Genomic DNA, 15,975 nt, shown 5'->3' on the forward strand with positions numbered 1-15,975 from the left:
TCACCAGTGAAATTTCTAACACTGTATTGTTTTCATGTGGTGGATTCTATTCTCTGTGCTGCAAACTTGTTGAGGGCAAGAGTTATCCATTGGAAACCTTCTTATTCCCCCATGCTTCATACGCTCTTAAAAAAATATGTCAAATGCCTCAAAGTGCCAAGTATTAGGTAGTCAGACGGATAAATTTCAGATGAATGAATTCTCACCATGAGCTCAAAACACCTGACGGACAGCTGTGCACATAAGCATTAACTACCCCCTACCCACCACAAACTTGATCAGTTTATTCGGATTTCCTTGGGTTGTAAAGGACTTCCTTCCATATATGTAACCAGTACACTGCTTATACTGATAAGCAGTGTTTATGAAGTGAGTATCCATTAAATTATAAGGTCCCAACAATGCTCTAACTGTTAAGGGTAATTCTATCATTGAAGCTACAGAATACCTCCAGGGTCCTAAGGCCACTCTGGAAGCAGAAGGTTTCAGGGCTGGAGCTCACCCCGGCCCGGGGGTCTGTGCTGCTTCTGATATGGGAAGCAGCCCGGAGTTGCTCCATTATTCACATGTGCAGGGCCGAGCCTGCCAAAGCCACGTGACCCCTGCCTCAGTGCCGAGGCCGACCAAGCGCTGCCGGGGTTGCTGGTTGTTTTTAAATCAGTGTTTCATATACTATTTTCTGATGCTTCTGAACCAGCAGTCATGGAAACTGAGATGACGCCTCTCCTCTTCCCTTAATAGTCATTCCCCGCTTGACTCCCTCTAGTTGAGATTTCAAGATCATTTCTCTACTGAAACCAGCCCAGAAGGTCACCAGTGGAGGTCTAAGTGCTGAGCTGTTTGCCTTCGCCTTCTTAGTTCTCGCTGTTTTTCCCTCTCCTAACCGCCTCACTTCTTGAAACCCACCTGCCCCCTCAAACTGCCGTGACAACGTGCCCTCCGGGTCCTCGCCTCCCTCTGTGACTGTGGGCGCTGTGTGTGCAGATGCTGTCAGGCTGCTGTTGTTGCCTCTAATGTCGCCCCTGGAAAGCCCCTCCACTCCTCCTTCGCTGTCAGCTCTGGTGGCCTCACGAGTAAAGGGAGGGAGACACGCCAAGGTCAGCCTGCACTCAGCCCACCCCATCTCTGTCCTCTGATCCCACATGTCATCACTTGGCTCTGGGGCCGGTGAGGCACAAGTCAGAAGCCTCTGCTCCTTCCTGACTTCCCCTTCCACTGATTTCCACTTCACTGCGGGCTAGAGACTGAATATGCTCTGCCCACTGATGTTCCACACCCACCCAGTGTGACTCCCCCGAGTTCTCCACACCTCCAGCTGGACCTCAGGTTCAGGGACATGTCTAGCTCTTCTGCCAGGACAGTCACATTCTCCATAGCCTCCTGGCCATGCCCTACCCATCTATCCCCCGGCAGTAGGTTCCTTACACATTCTAAGTCACAATGAAAGGTGACCGTGGTTGTTATTTAGTATAATGATGGTTCTCTGATCTTGGTCTGGCATCTGAGGGCATCTCAGCACCTGGCCTTTCCCTAACTCCCCAGCTTCCCTCGCACTGCCTGGACAAACTGGACCACTGACTGCTCTCCGAATGCTCCCTTGGACTTGGCTCCTCCAAGCTTTTGCTGATGCTGTTCCCACTGCCTGGAAAGCCCTCCCTTCTCTTTGTGAACATGTTGTCTCTACCTCATTTCTACTGAGAAGCATCTAAACGGAAATGACACCTCCCCCGCTGATGTCCCAGCACGCGCCTCTCTGACTCAAGTGACACTCATCCTTTTGTTATTGTGGCTTGAGCACATTCCCAAGGGGAGGGGGAATCACGCATTCCAGATTTTTTTTTATCTATGTCTAATGGACTCGATGCATTTGTGTTGCATGCCAGCATGTGTGCATGAATAAATGAGATGACTCTTCAGTCTTTAATCAGCTCCAGCAAGGCCCAAGTTGAGCTGAGCAAGTACAGAAAACAGTCCCTCTGTGTGTGTGTGTGTGTGTGTGTGTGTTTGAAATTCTTGGATTCCAAATCTTTCAGCAGAAAATTGTTCCTGTTAGATTTTGTGAGGCATTTCATCCTGAAGAGAAAATGAGAGAAACATTAAAAATTATATTTATTTTAAATTAAATGAGGAGTACATAAAACATTTCTGTTGGGGGGAGAAAATTCAAATAAAAACTAAAGCTCTAAGTCAGAGCCATCCAAGGAACTTTCTGCAAAGATGCAAATATTCTATATCTGTGCTGTCCAATAAGGTGGCCACTAGCCAGCTGTGGCTCTTGGACATGTACTATGTGGCTAGTGTGTCCGAGGAGCTAAATTTTAAATTTTATTTAATTTAAATATCAATGAGTAACTGGTGGCTACCTTGCTGTCTCATCCCTTAGGCCTCCCGGTCCGGGCCCCATGCTAGAGGTAACCACTGATCACCCTGTGCTGTGTGTTCTTACAGGTCTCTGTGCAGTTACAGCCTATTTTACACACATACTTACATAAGCGCCAAGTCTGGCCAGTGAGTGTTGCACACAAATGGCATCATGCCATGTGTGTTCGGCAGCCTCCTTCTTAAACAAATTTTTATTAAAGTATAGTTGATTTACAATATTGTGTTACTAGTTTCTGGTATACAGCAAAGCAATTCAATTATGTATGTATTCTTTTTATATTCTTTTCCATTATGGTTTATCATAGGATGTCAAATAGCTTCCTATGTTGTACCGTAGGATTTTGTTGTTAATCTATTTTATAAATAATAGTTTATATCTGCTAATCCCAAACTCCTAATTTATCCCTCCCCCACCCCACTTTCCCCTTTGGTAACCATAAATTTGTTTTCTATGTCTTAAATCTGTTTCTGTTTTGTAAATAAGTTCATTTGTATCATATTTTAGATTCTATGTATAAGTGATATATGGTATTTGCCTTTCTCTGTCTGACTTACCTCATTTGGTATGATAATCTCTAGGTCCATCCATGTTGCTGCAAATGGCATTATTTCGTTCTTTTTTAATGACTGAGTGATATTCCATTGTATAAATATACCACGTTTTCTTTATCTATTCATCTGTTGTTGGACATTTAGGTTGCTTCCATGTCTTGGCTATTGTATATAGTGCTGCTATGAACATTGAGGTACATGTGTCTTTCTGAGTTAGAGTTTTCTTCAAATATATGCTCATAAGTGGGATTGCTGCATCATACGGTAATTCTATTTTTAGTGTTTTAAGGAACCTCCATTCTGTTTTCCATAGAGGTTCTGCAGCCTGCTTTTAAATTAACAATGTGTTTGAAGAGCTGTCAGAGTGATGCCCTTAGCTCTGCTTTATGCATTTCAGCTGCTGCAGTGTCCATTGCATGGATAGTCCCTGGTCTAGTTATCAGTCCTCTACTGATAAATGTTTAGGTTGTTTCCAAACAAAGTCACCAATCCATTCTTATGTGCTTCTCTATGCATATGAGCAGGTGCAGGTACTGAGAACGGGATTTCTGAACCAAGGAGAGGAAAAGTACTGATATTCCACTGTGGTCCTCCCAGCCCTGGTTCTCCCAGCCCGAGCATGTAGGGTCCGGGCCGACATGCCCTCCCAGCCCCCGCGTCTGGGACAGTGAAGGGGACCTGTTATTATTATTACTGTCATTTTGTAGGAAGCTGGCAGCTGTATTCTATTCTGATCTCTGTTTTCACTCCCCATGCTGAGAAGCTGAAACCTAGATTTTTATCAAACAGACTGTGATGAGCTCTGAATATACTAAGACATTAATAACAGCTGAAAGATGACAGACACAGACAGCATTCATCTGCGAGCTGAGTTCAGTGCCGACTTGAGGGCAATCTGTAATGCTGAGTGCCCCACATGTGAGTTAGATTTCTGGAACCATGTTCATTAGACCCATCTTGGGGCACAAATATAAGATAACTGGGTTTAAAGGTCCATGTATTTGCGAGCATTTGCTCCTGAGTGTGGAGCAAAGTAAAGCAAAGTTTCATTGTATGATCTGTACCTGAGTCACTGTCTAAATGAGAAAAAGGAAGCCCAGGCCTTGGGAATGGCTGGGAGTCAGTGTAAATTAACGTGAGGAGAAAAGTGCTTGCCTGCTTCTGGTGGCCACAGTATGCAGTGGCCTTACGCAGTTCTTTCCCCCACCAATTTCAAAGCATGCTTAAGTAAAAATTATTAAAGATTCCACCCCAAGTTTTTTCCCAATGGTGATTTAAAATTCAACCCTGGGGGCGTTAATGATGGCTGAGCTGGGACAGAAAATCGAGGATGGAAGTGGTGAACAGCCCATAGCATCCTTTGAATTAGAAATGTCCCACCACAGCCAGGAGCAGAAAGCGGCCAGTGAGCAGCAGAGAACTGGGGAAATGGGAGAGGAGAGAAGTGAGCACAGGTAAGGGGGCCAGAGGCTCAGGGGGAACAGACCCTGCTCACCAGGCTTGTAGACAAGTAAAGTCGGGGTAGAGGGGTTGCAAATATCCATACAGCGTTCATGAAAATGAAGACAAGGAGAAAACTGATGGTGGTTTGATACTTCAACAGCTCAAACTGTTTTCTCCTTGTACCCTGTCCTAATTTAATCATAATTATCATAGCTTAGGGCCGTGATGTGGATATAGTTTAGTATATCCACATATATACCGTTCTCATTAAACACTTCATCCTAGAAATTTTTTCCATGCTGTCACCTAGTCTTTAAAAGTATGCCAATGAGGTTAGCACTTAAATTATTTATTCACATGCATTTCAGCCAGCTGGCGAAGTTTCTCTAGGTTCCTTTGTTTACAGACGTCATGGTGGTAGTGTATCCTGGGCCTGTGATTACTAGACATCTGACAGTACAGTGCGGATGCTGGAAGGCTTCTTCCGTTATTTGCCCTCCAGGTTTGTAATCAGCCTTCGGTGCACTGATTTTACTGGGCAATGTTCAGACTCTGGCCCCAACCTACCTTCTTTCTCTTGGCTGGTCCCAAGCCTTGCACATCTCTAGGGTGATGTGATATTACTGATACTTTCATCCCACAGTGGTGGGAAGAGCTTCTAATCCCATTTCCAGGACGAGTGTGGTTAGTGTGTCACCACGGACGGGGGTTGGGGTGGGGTGGGGTTGAGGGGTGGGAAAGCATCCCCATCTCCATCACTAGTTCGGAGCTCTGGACTCCTGCCCCCTCTCTGTGCTGTCAGTCACAGCCACGGGCTGTTCTTACGCAGGTTTGGCCCATCTGGCTCTTCCTTTCTCTTTCATTTCCCACTGCCTGCATTTCCCTGTGTCTTGGTGCCAGCTCCTTTTCTTGATGGCTTTCCTTCTTCTGTTGTCTCTAAACTCAGGTTCAAATGGCCCAATTAGTCTTTTTTGTTTGTCTTTGGTGAGGGGAGGTAATTAGGTTTCTTTATTTATTTAAATGGAAGTACTGGGGATTGAACCCAGGACCTCGTGTATGCTAAGCACACACTCTACCACTGAAGCTATACTCTCGTCCCCCATTACTCTTGATGGGTCTTCCTAGAATACACTAGTTGCATCCTTTCACACCTCCTTTTCTTTTCTTTCTTTCTTTTTTTTTTTGAGATGATAGACTTTGTTTTCTTATTTTTTATTGAAGTGTGGTCAATTTAGAATGTTAGTTTCAGGTGTACAGCAAAGCAATTCAGTTATACATAAACATATATATACGTGTATATATTTTCTGTTTATTTTCCATTATGGCTCATTACAAGAAATCGAGTATAGTTCCTATTTTATATATGGTAATCTGTATCTGTTAATCCCAAACTCCCAATCTATCCCTCCCAAACCCATTCCCCCTGGTAACCACAGTTTGTTTTCTATGTCCATCACCCCTCCTTTTCAACAAACCTTCAAACAGCTGTCCCTCACCTGCAAGATAAAGTCCGGAGTCCTTCCCCAGGAGGTCAGAGCTTCTTGTGCCCTAAGGACTCGCAAGACTTCTGCTTGGAACCTCCTCTCCATCTACCCTGAGCCATTCCTGTCCCTGAAGAGGCTGTTCAAATTCTTGAGCCTTAAAAATATTCATACCTCTTGACTCAGTTTTTGGAAATCTATCCTAAGGAAATAATCCAGAAAGTGAAAAAAGCTGTAATGTATACACACTCATTTCAATGTTATTTTTAATAGCATGAAAGTATAAACAAGATGAGTGTCAAATAATACAGAAGCCATTCAGGAAATGATTATAGGTCTTCTCCATGGAATTTTAAGCCACATTAACAGTGATAATTATGATGACAATTCAGCAACAGGAAAAATACTTATGAAGTAGATGAAGAGACCAGAGCGTTCACATATATGGAGCACCTGCTGTGTGCCAGCTCACAGTAGGTGCTTTGCTCATTTCCTACAGATGAGGAAACCAGCAGAGGGCTTGGATCTGAGGTCACACAGCCCATAGTCCCAGTTTTGCTTAATTCCAAAGTGTGTTCTTTCTGTGCTATAGAACACAAAACTGTATCTACATTGTGATATAATTCCTATTTGGACTGACAATACTGAGGATGAATCTTTAAAAACTGTTTCCTGTGAATATTTTTTAAACTATTCAACAGTTTTATTGAATGCCCATTCTACACTGATAGCTAGATGCCAAAGAGCTCCCAGGCAAGCTTGAGTTCCACAACTACGTCTACACATAATCCTTTACTGAACGGTTTCTCTTGCCTGGACTGCACCTCCTCCTCCCTGACACATCCTTAAAGGCTCTGCCTAAATTCTACTGCCCCTGAGAAGTCTTCCTTAACCAACCCAGCCTAAGGAGCATGTACTTCCCTTTGAGTCGCTGTAACACATGAAACTTTCCTTGAGAAACATCAGTGCACCCAGGCCGGCTTATATTTTATTTGCTGATTGTGTCTTTTCTGTCCAGCTAGGCTGTAAGAGCCCCGAAAGGGGTTGTGGGAAGGCTCTGGCATGACACTGGCTCTTGTGCCCTCAGGAGCAGGCAGAGTCCTACGTCAAGGTCCTCTGCCAGGTACCACCTCCACTCAGAGGAGGTCTACTCTGCCTTGTTATATGCCACCTTCTAAAAAACTTCTTATTTTGAAATACAGACTCACAGGTTACTGCAAAGAAATGTACAGGAAGGGCCCCTGCACCCTTCTCCCCCAGCCTCCCTCAGTATCAATACCAGGAAATCAACATTGGTACAATCCACAGACCTGGTTCAGATTTCATCATCAATTATACATAACTTTTTTTTAATCATCTATCTTAGGAATTTTTTTTCTACTTAAGCTTTTTCTAATTTTCTTTTGCTTTATATCCCCTGCCTGACATATTTACTCTCACTTCAAATCTCTATACACACCATTGCTCCAAAGTCAGAGGGCCTTCCTTGTCTGTTCCTGGCCCTGTTCCTTGCTCCCTGCGTGATCTTGGGCAAATTAACAAGCCTCTCTGAGCTTTGGTTTTCTCACCTGAAAAGTGACAACACCTCATGAGATTTTTTAAAAACTGTGCTTAGGTTAGGCATATAATGTAATAGGCTCTCAGGAAATATCTGTGTTTTCCTTCTTCCCTCTTGCTACCTGGGAAGCCCTCTTTCTCACAATTGAATGGAATCCTTCTCTTATAAATAACGTTCAAAATTAGTCTCCTCTGACAAGTTCCCATCCCATCTCTAGTTACCTCAGCAATCCCATTCTGTGGACATGTAACATTTAATTAGAATGATCCTGATTGAATGTTCCACATTCTTGTTGCGTGTACTTTCGTTTCTATTTTTGCCTCTCAACAGTGCGAGGTATTTGAGGGCTAAGACCTCCATGCTTTAGTTTCTACACGTCAACAAATTAGATAAGAGCCTAGGTTTGGTGCCAACTGCAAAACGAGGTTAATTGTATCAGCCTCATGGACTTTTCCCCTCCTTTTCCCCAGATTTATTGAGATATAATTGACATACAGCTCTGCACAAGTCTGAGGGGTATAGCATAATGACTTGACTTATATCTATTGCAAATTGATTACCACAATAAGTTTAAACATCCATCTCCTTATACAATTACAAAGAAAAACATTTTTTCCCTTGTAATGAGAACTGTTCAGATCTACTCTATCATTAACTTTATTTTTTTAATTTTATCTTTTATTGAAGTGTAGATGATTTACAATGCTAGTTCCAGGTGTACAGCAAAGCAGTTCAGTTATAGATATACATATGTATTTTTCAGATTCTTTTCCATTATAGCTTATTACAAGAAATTGTAGTTCCCTGTGCTATACAGTAGGGGTTTCACAGACTTTCTGTAAGGAGTAAATGAATGAACGCAGGTGAAACAGCCTGGTGCCTGGCACAGACAAACTGGAAACACCGTAGCTGCTGCTGGTGGTCATGGTGACACCTGCTCAGTTGTGTTTCTACTCAGAGATTCGTCTCTGAGCATCCGAGAGGGGATGTATGTCTACCTGGATTTGGATTTAGATTTATTTTTTTTTTAATTGAAGCATAGTTGATTTACAATGTTGTGCTATTTGTGCTTCACACTACAAGTATAAAATAAAACCAAAAGCCTTTAAGGATCATTCTTGCTCTGAAATTCCATTTTATTCTATCCTGCCCTCTGTCTCCTAAGTTAGGGAAGATTTTAATAATTATTATCATAATAATATCAATGATGACAACTGCTAATGTTCTTTGAGTGCTTATTATATGCCAAGAAGTCCTAAGAACTTCACTTGTGTTAATTTATCTAATCTTCACCACAGCCTTCACCACAGCCTTATGAAGTCAGTTCTGTTGTGCCCGTTTTGCAGATGAGTAGCCCGAGGCACAGAGAGCCTTGCCTAAATTTACACAGCTTATGAGAGCTGGAACTGGGGTTGGAAGTCAGGTTGTCTGGTTTCTGATAAAAGTTGGGATACATTTTTTTCCTGCTGTTAGCGGTTCCAAGAGACAAGAAATGGGAAAACATTCTGTTCATTTTTCTCTGTTACTCAAGCCCAGGGAAGCTCACAGTTAGTAAAGAATAGAAGCCCTGAAATTAAATCAATTGGGCACATTTCTCTGTTTTTAAATCCCCATCCTCAATTAAGGTGGCAATCAGATTAACCAAGATTGGCCAGAAAGCATTGAGCGTATTGGAAGCGAGGGGGTTCCAAAAGGTTGGGCTACAGACAGCTACTGTTGTCTGTGAATTCAGACATAGTCTGGTCCAAACTGTCTCCCCAGGGAGAATTCAGCTGCTGTTTAATTCCATTTCCAATAAAATCTGTCTAGAAACTCGGACTCTGCCTCCTTCTCCAAGCACATTTGCGTCAGCACCTCCTCCTGGTCTTTCAATCTCGACTCTTCCCTGGACAACAAGAGCCAGGTCCTGGCCCCAGCAGATGCCACCTCCCCGGCACTACTGGCCCTGCAGCCACATGGCACCATATCATTTCCTTACCACGGATAAAACTGAACCAGGCTCTCCCTGTACAATTCCTGGCTGTAATTACCAAGGGCAAATTGCTGCATCATTCAGAATAATGAAAAATTGGAAACAGCAATGAGAAATGATTAGATCAGGGCCTGGGCAAAAGATGGAATAGTAAATAACCATTAAAATGAGGTTCTGAAAAATATTTAGTGAGATGATAGATGCTCACAAGATAAGAAGAAAATGGGTTTTAACACTATACTGTATGATCCCAATTTTATGTGTATATTTAAAAAATATGGATAAACACAGAAATAAAAACTAAAACAAATACATTAAAATTTTGACAGTTAATCATGAATAGTGTGATTATAAGTGATGTTTATATTCCTTTTAATTTTTTCCTATTTTACAAACATATACACAAGCATGTATTCCTTTTAAAATCAGGAATAAGGAAAAAGGGAAAGAGAGCAAAGGAAACCTTTTTGGTTTTCTTAAATTTTTCCCCTTTGAAATGCTGTTGATTTTTCCTTTCATGGATTCACCAGTACTTACCAGCTCTTACCAGCTCTCTCCACCCCTAGAGATCCAGCTCAGTCTTACCTCTTCCAGGAAGCCTTCCTGGACTCATCAAACTCCAAGAGATTTCTTCAGTTTTATGGACTTCTTAGTCTCATTGTGATACATCATCAACTTTAAATGTGGATGCGTCTCAACCAGAGAGTAAGTTTTCTGATGGCAGAACCTGTATATTTTAAACTTCCTCCTGTTCCCCACTCCACCCAGCAAGTACTGTACAAAGTGCTGAGGTTCAGTTAACATCAGCTGGACACAAGACCTGGTCCTCACAGGAGGTACTTGAATCTAACACCCCTTTCTCTCTGAACTTTGTTCTGTTTCCTCCAATTCATTTGAAAGGAGTGTCTGTGCCATTAGCTGTTGGTTAAATTTTATTGTAAATTGTTTAAAAAGAATTCAGTTTGCTTTGGTAGGGATACACAAGCCCAACCCTTGCCTTTACAAAGGAATTGTAAAGCTAAGAAAATAAATATGAACTATTTTGAGCAAAAAGGCATTTTTCTTGGTGAATGGGGATACTGGCATTGATGTTTATAAAAAGGAAACCAAGGTCTAGGAGAGGAGGTGACTTCCCTGGATCTCACGCTGATCAAAGGCATCACACGTCATGACAGCTTTCCTCAAGTCCTGCTGGGCTCAGAATACTGTACCGAAGTTAGAAGGAAATGAGACCTGAGGAATTTACAGTTTATCTGGGGGGAGAAAATACGAGTCCCTGAAATAACTTAGTCTGAGCAAGCAGTGGTGGAAGACTGTGTCAGCTCATATAGTGCAAAGGATATACAGAAGTTAGGTGGCAGAGGGGAAAGTAATGCTGAGAGTTGGGGGTGTTATTAATGAAGGTCTTCCAAGGAGGACTCAGCAGGTGCCAGGGTATGCCAGCATCCCCCCTCACCCCATACTCAGTGTGATGACTTCAAGGCCTCCAGGATCATGGCTCTGACTATCAGGCTCCATCACCATCTCTAGCTTCCTTGTCACCTGAATGTCCTCTCATCTGCAGCTGTGGGGCTGTCCATGGCTGGATGGTTACCCTACTCTGCCCCTCAGATTGCCCAGCCCTCCTCACAGTTGGACTCTGATGTGGCCTCTGGCGGCTGGACAGGGGCTGTGCCAGGAGGAAGGATATGAAGACAGAATGACCCCACTGTTTCAGGACAGCTCCTGTTGAATGCTAAGTGGAAGGGTTGACATTTAATGTAACCGTGAGCCATACAAACAGCTTGGCTGTGAAGCAAACTAAATCAAGCAAAGATTTGCCTCAAAACTACCTAGAGAATGAATTGAAGCAAGGAAACTGGCCAAGTGACATTTATAAGGACTGGATATTAGGTGTCAAGTAGGTGTTCTGGCAAGGTGGCTGTGGCAGATGAGAGCACAGGATGAACCTGAGAAATTATTGAGGATATATTTTGGGGAAAGTGATGGGAGAATTAGGGGAGCCTTATGGCAGAAAATCACATGCTGTGTGACCTTGGGCAGGGCACCTAACCTCTCGGATCCTGCTTCTTTATAAAATGAGAATAATGGTACATACCTTAGTGCATTACTATGAATATTATACAAAATATTTGTGAAGTGCTTGGCCAAGTGCTTTGCGTAGAGGAGGTGGTAAACCCTTGCATTTTTTAGATATTAAAGATCAGCATGACAGGGGATGGAGCAGTGATGAGGAAGAGGAAGGAATCTATATCTAAATGAAGTAACAATGTATCTCAGGGGTCCTGGGAGATGATGCTGAGTTCGAAATAGGGAATTGGGAGGAAGTGGGCCTAGATGTTGAAAAGCATGATGTGTTTAGTGTTTGAGAATTTTTTGCTTTTTTCAGACCTCCAATCACCCTATGTAGTGGGCAGCTGTGATCAAGGGGACAGATCAGTCGAGGAAATAGGATCAGGCAAGCAGAGCAAAAGAGAAGCAGGGCTGCAGTATGTAGAAGTCATGAGGACACCCTTGCTGCCAGATGAGCAGTCCAGAGTCCATGGAGGCTGCCAGCAGCCATGAGGTCTGTTATCACCTGCTGCCAGGCAGAGAGCTGGGCCAGTGCTTCTCACCCTGGCTGTGCGTCAGAATCAGAGGATCACCTCTGGCCCCTCCTCAGAGACTCAAGGGTGATTCTGATAAGCAATCAGGCCAAGTCAGGAGCCAGCAAGCGGGGCTTGGGGGGTTTGGGGCTGGTCAGCAGCGGGCCGGAGTGAGGCAGGGGCAGGGCAGAAGGAACCCTGACCCCAGGCTACCCACTCCCCATCCCCCATACACATACTTAGAGGGAGACTGGCCCTAGTGAGCCTGGCTTCAAGAGCCACAGGTGGTGGCAACCCCAGAAGACAGGCTGAGCAGGATTCAGGAACTCAAGCCAACGGTTCTCCAATAGAAACATTCCCAGGGGAAGGTATAGCTCAGTGGTAGGGCACATGCTTAGCAAGCATCAGGTCCTGGGTTTAATCCCCAGTACCTTCATTTTGAAAAATAAAATAAAATGTAACATTATTTATATATATGAAGAAAGGGAACATTCCCCTGAGTCCTCCTAGGAGAATTGCAAGCACCTGGAGATCTTCTGCTAAATGCGGATTGCTTTCCTCTCAATCACACACTCATTCTTCATTCAGCAGATACTTTGGCACGCAGAGCGGGAGCTCCCGACCAAGCCCTCTATGCCTTATCAGAGAGCAGACCTTTATCTGCTGCTTTGATTACCTACCCAGGAAGTGTGGAGTGGTTCTCAAGGTATTCTGCCTTCTGGCTGAGATTACAAAAAATCTCTTTAGTTATATGATCCATTTCTTTTAAAGTAGAGCAGATAAGATGGTAAATAGCTTTGGCTTTATTTTCCCTAATAATCCTTTCTTGTGTTTCTTTCCTTAAATTAGGACATTGTCAGTTATGTGGCTTCATAGTTGTCTGCCCCATCTTCTTTTGAAAGTTAGTGTGGTTGCTTAAAAACAAACAAAAAAGCTATTAACTTTTTCTGTACTCCCCCTGATACCCCCCAAAAAACAAAAAAACAAGGCTATTAATTTTGCTTCCCTACCTTATTTTCCTTAAAACTGAGTGTGTAAAGAGTTAAAAACAAGCAAGCAAACAAGCTCCAGAGCCCAACATAGCAGAACAGTTTGCAGACATTTGTATACTGGTTTTCTCATGTAAATACCCTCCCCCAACCCAAATGTCTCTAAGGTTCAACTGTTAGAGATTATTTTGTTTATCTATAACATTTAAAAGATGCATATACCCTTCAGAAGACTATCGATCAGCTACTAGCATCTTGTGAATTAAATAATCAGATCACTGAGACAGGGAATTTTGATTTTTAGGGGGGGTGCTAATAAGGGCATGTTTCTGGAATCATGTGGGCAGCATGAAGTTCCCAGTAGGGCCTTAAGAAACGGGCAGAGAAATGAGAAAAAGAGAGGGAAAAGGCTTTATAGAAAAGTAGTGGGTGGGGAAATAGGAAGAAAGTGGTAGAGGGAGTGGACAAGGCAGCCATCTTCGGGGGGCTCTGCTCCTCCCGTCCCTTTTTGCCTGGAGCAATCAGGTCCTCTCTCACAGCACCAGTGGTCACTGAGGGCCAGTGACCAGCTCCAGCCCTGGTCTCTCCCATGAGCTGGAGCCCGCCTCACGACTACCTGGATGTTCCCACCTAGGTGTCCCCACTCCCCCAGCCCCAGACACCTCTGTCTCCTCCATTTCAGTCATAGGGGTTGCTGGCCTCTGGTCCTTGTTCAGGAAAGCCCACAGTCATCTTTCGTACTTTCCTCCTCTTCCTCCTCACAGAACCCCTCAGGTCTTGCTGATTCTGCCCCTTCCTCTCCTGTCTGGATAACATCACTCAGTTCGGGTGTTTGCCCCCAACCAGGGGTGATTCATTCACACACTTCTGTCTCAAATTTCTATGTCCAATCCCATCCTTCATGCCACCTCTGGACTGATCTTTGACGTCACCCACTGCTCACGAGGTTCCCAAAGCTCCCAGTTAACTTAGGCAAAACCTAAACTCTTCAGCCTGTTGTTCAAAGCTGTCCTCAGTCTGGCCTCAGCCTGGTCTTCTGTATCTTTGCTTCAAGGGAGTTAGAAAAGGATGAGCTGGGGAGATGTTATCATTTAATCCTCACCACAGCCCCTGGGAAGGAACCATTACCATCTTCGTTTTTCATATGAGGGAACTTCGATTTAGGTTAAGTAACTTATTCAAGATCAAACAGTAAGAAATAGGAAGGGCTGGGATTTCAATCTAAGCCTGTCTGACCCCAGAGCCCAAATTCTTAGCTACTGTGCTCTGGTGTTTTGCAAACCCAAAGTGTGGTCCCTGGACCAGGGCCATGAGCATCACCTGGGGCCTGGTGGGAATGCAGAGTCTCAGGCCCTGACCCTGATCTTCTGAACAGAATCTGCGTTTTAATAAGCTCCCCAGTTGACAAGTGTACAGTTACAGTTTGAAACTGTAAGGGAAGAAAAAGTTTTCCTCGGCCCTCTTAGTGTCCCTGGCTGGGTCTGAAAATTAAACTGCAAAGACAGAGTAACAGGAGAAAAGCATCCAAATCTGATTAAATTTTCGCATGTGTGTGGGAGCCTTTACAAGAGGATAACCCAAAGAAGTGACCAGAGAAGGAAGCTTTTATACCTTTTAGACAAAGAAACAATATATTTGTGAAGAATTGACCAGACAAAGGTGTTTGGGCTACGGGTAGTAAATGGTGAAGAAATGACTAGGAAGGTAAGAGTTAGTTTCACAAGGTTTGTTTGCAGATTCCTCTGGTGACTTCTTAAAAGGAAGAATCTTCTTGTCTCCAGTAAAAGGAGAATTTATTTCCCATCTTTAGGCAGAAAAGGGAGAGCTTTTTCTGCCTTTTGCTGCTGCTTAATTGACTTCAGCTGGAGATAATCTTTATGTCAAAGAGGCATATTTTGGGGTGACATATTCTGTCTTTTTTCAAGATGCACTGCCTTGGTGGTCCTTCCTCTTCGGTATAAGCCTTCCCTAATTCGATGAGCGCTAGCGCATGCCTTCCCTGGTATAGTAGTGAAGAACATCGTGGCCTCTAGAGGTAGACCTGGGGGGTTCAAATCCTAGTCCGCCACTTATTAGCTGTGAGGCTCTAGCCAGGTTAACCTTTTGGTGCCTCAGCTTCCACATCTGTAAAATGGGGATAAAAACAAAACCTATCCCATAGGGTTGTTGTAAGGATTGGACGAGTTGATGCCTATAAAGTATTTTAGCCCAGCGCCTGGCACAGGAGTAAAGTGTCCACTGTCCTTTTCACCTCCATGAATCCTGCCCCCATCTTCTTGTCCCTCCTCTCCTGGGAAGCCTTCCCCCAACCATCAGAACTCAAGGTGATTTCTCCCTTTCTAGATTCTATGTCAAATGGCCTGGGACTTCAATTAGGAATTGTACCTTAGGGAAAATCTTCTCATAATATTGATGAGGAAACTGAGTCTCAAAGATCAAATGGGAGAAACAGGACTTGAACCTAGGACTTCTTAAACTCTAAAATTAGCACTGCTTCCAATGTACTACATTTACAGTATTGTGTACCTTTCCATTCCCACATAGTAGGCAATACATATACCTTGAAAAAAGAAGATTAAAAGTATTCATTGCAGTGGTATTTATAACAGAGAAAAGTGGGGAGATGTTGATTTGAACAAATTTAAGTCAATTTCCTTACCTTAGGAGTTTTCAGGGGCTTTAATAAGCTAATATGCCTGCAAATTTGAAATAGGAAGACTTGGTGTATCTGATTTCATAGGTTTGTCCTCAGACCCTTTCGTGAGGAATGCTTGTTAGTTACACACGATGGCGCTCTCCTGGCCACCCTCCAGTGGCCAGTCCTGTGGATCCTCTCCAGTGAGCCTCTTACGTTATCTCTTGACAGCATTTGACTCTGGTCTGCTGTGTGCACTCGTGATGTGTCACATTTGCATTGAGTCAGGAAGGTTCAGGGACACTAGCTTGGAGAAGGCGGCTGGGCAGTGACTAGGAGTTGAGGTCAAGTTATTATCCTGGACCCACAAGCCAGGGA

The 15,975-nt window shown here is 43.6% G+C and overlaps 1 protein-coding gene across 5 annotated transcripts in view; it reads left to right on the plus strand.

The window, feature by feature from the left end:
• EFR3B (EFR3 homolog B) overlaps positions 1–15,975 on the plus strand; it is an 80,730-nt gene that overhangs the window by 16,025 nt on the left and 48,730 nt on the right. Inside the window, exon 1 of one of the 5 annotated variants that reach the window (XM_074341757.1) lies at positions 10,031–10,093. The exons of the other annotated variants lie outside the window; for them this stretch is intronic. The gene's annotated coding sequence lies outside the window, so the exon portion shown is untranslated. Of the gene's footprint in view, positions 1–10,030; positions 10,094–15,975 lie in introns of those variants that run through there. 5 annotated transcript variants of the gene reach the window in all.

This window comes from Camelus bactrianus, chromosome 15 (assembly GCF_048773025.1).
Source record: "Camelus bactrianus isolate YW-2024 breed Bactrian camel chromosome 15, ASM4877302v1, whole genome shotgun sequence".
Lineage (NCBI taxonomy): Eukaryota > Metazoa > Chordata > Mammalia > Artiodactyla > Camelidae > Camelus > Camelus bactrianus.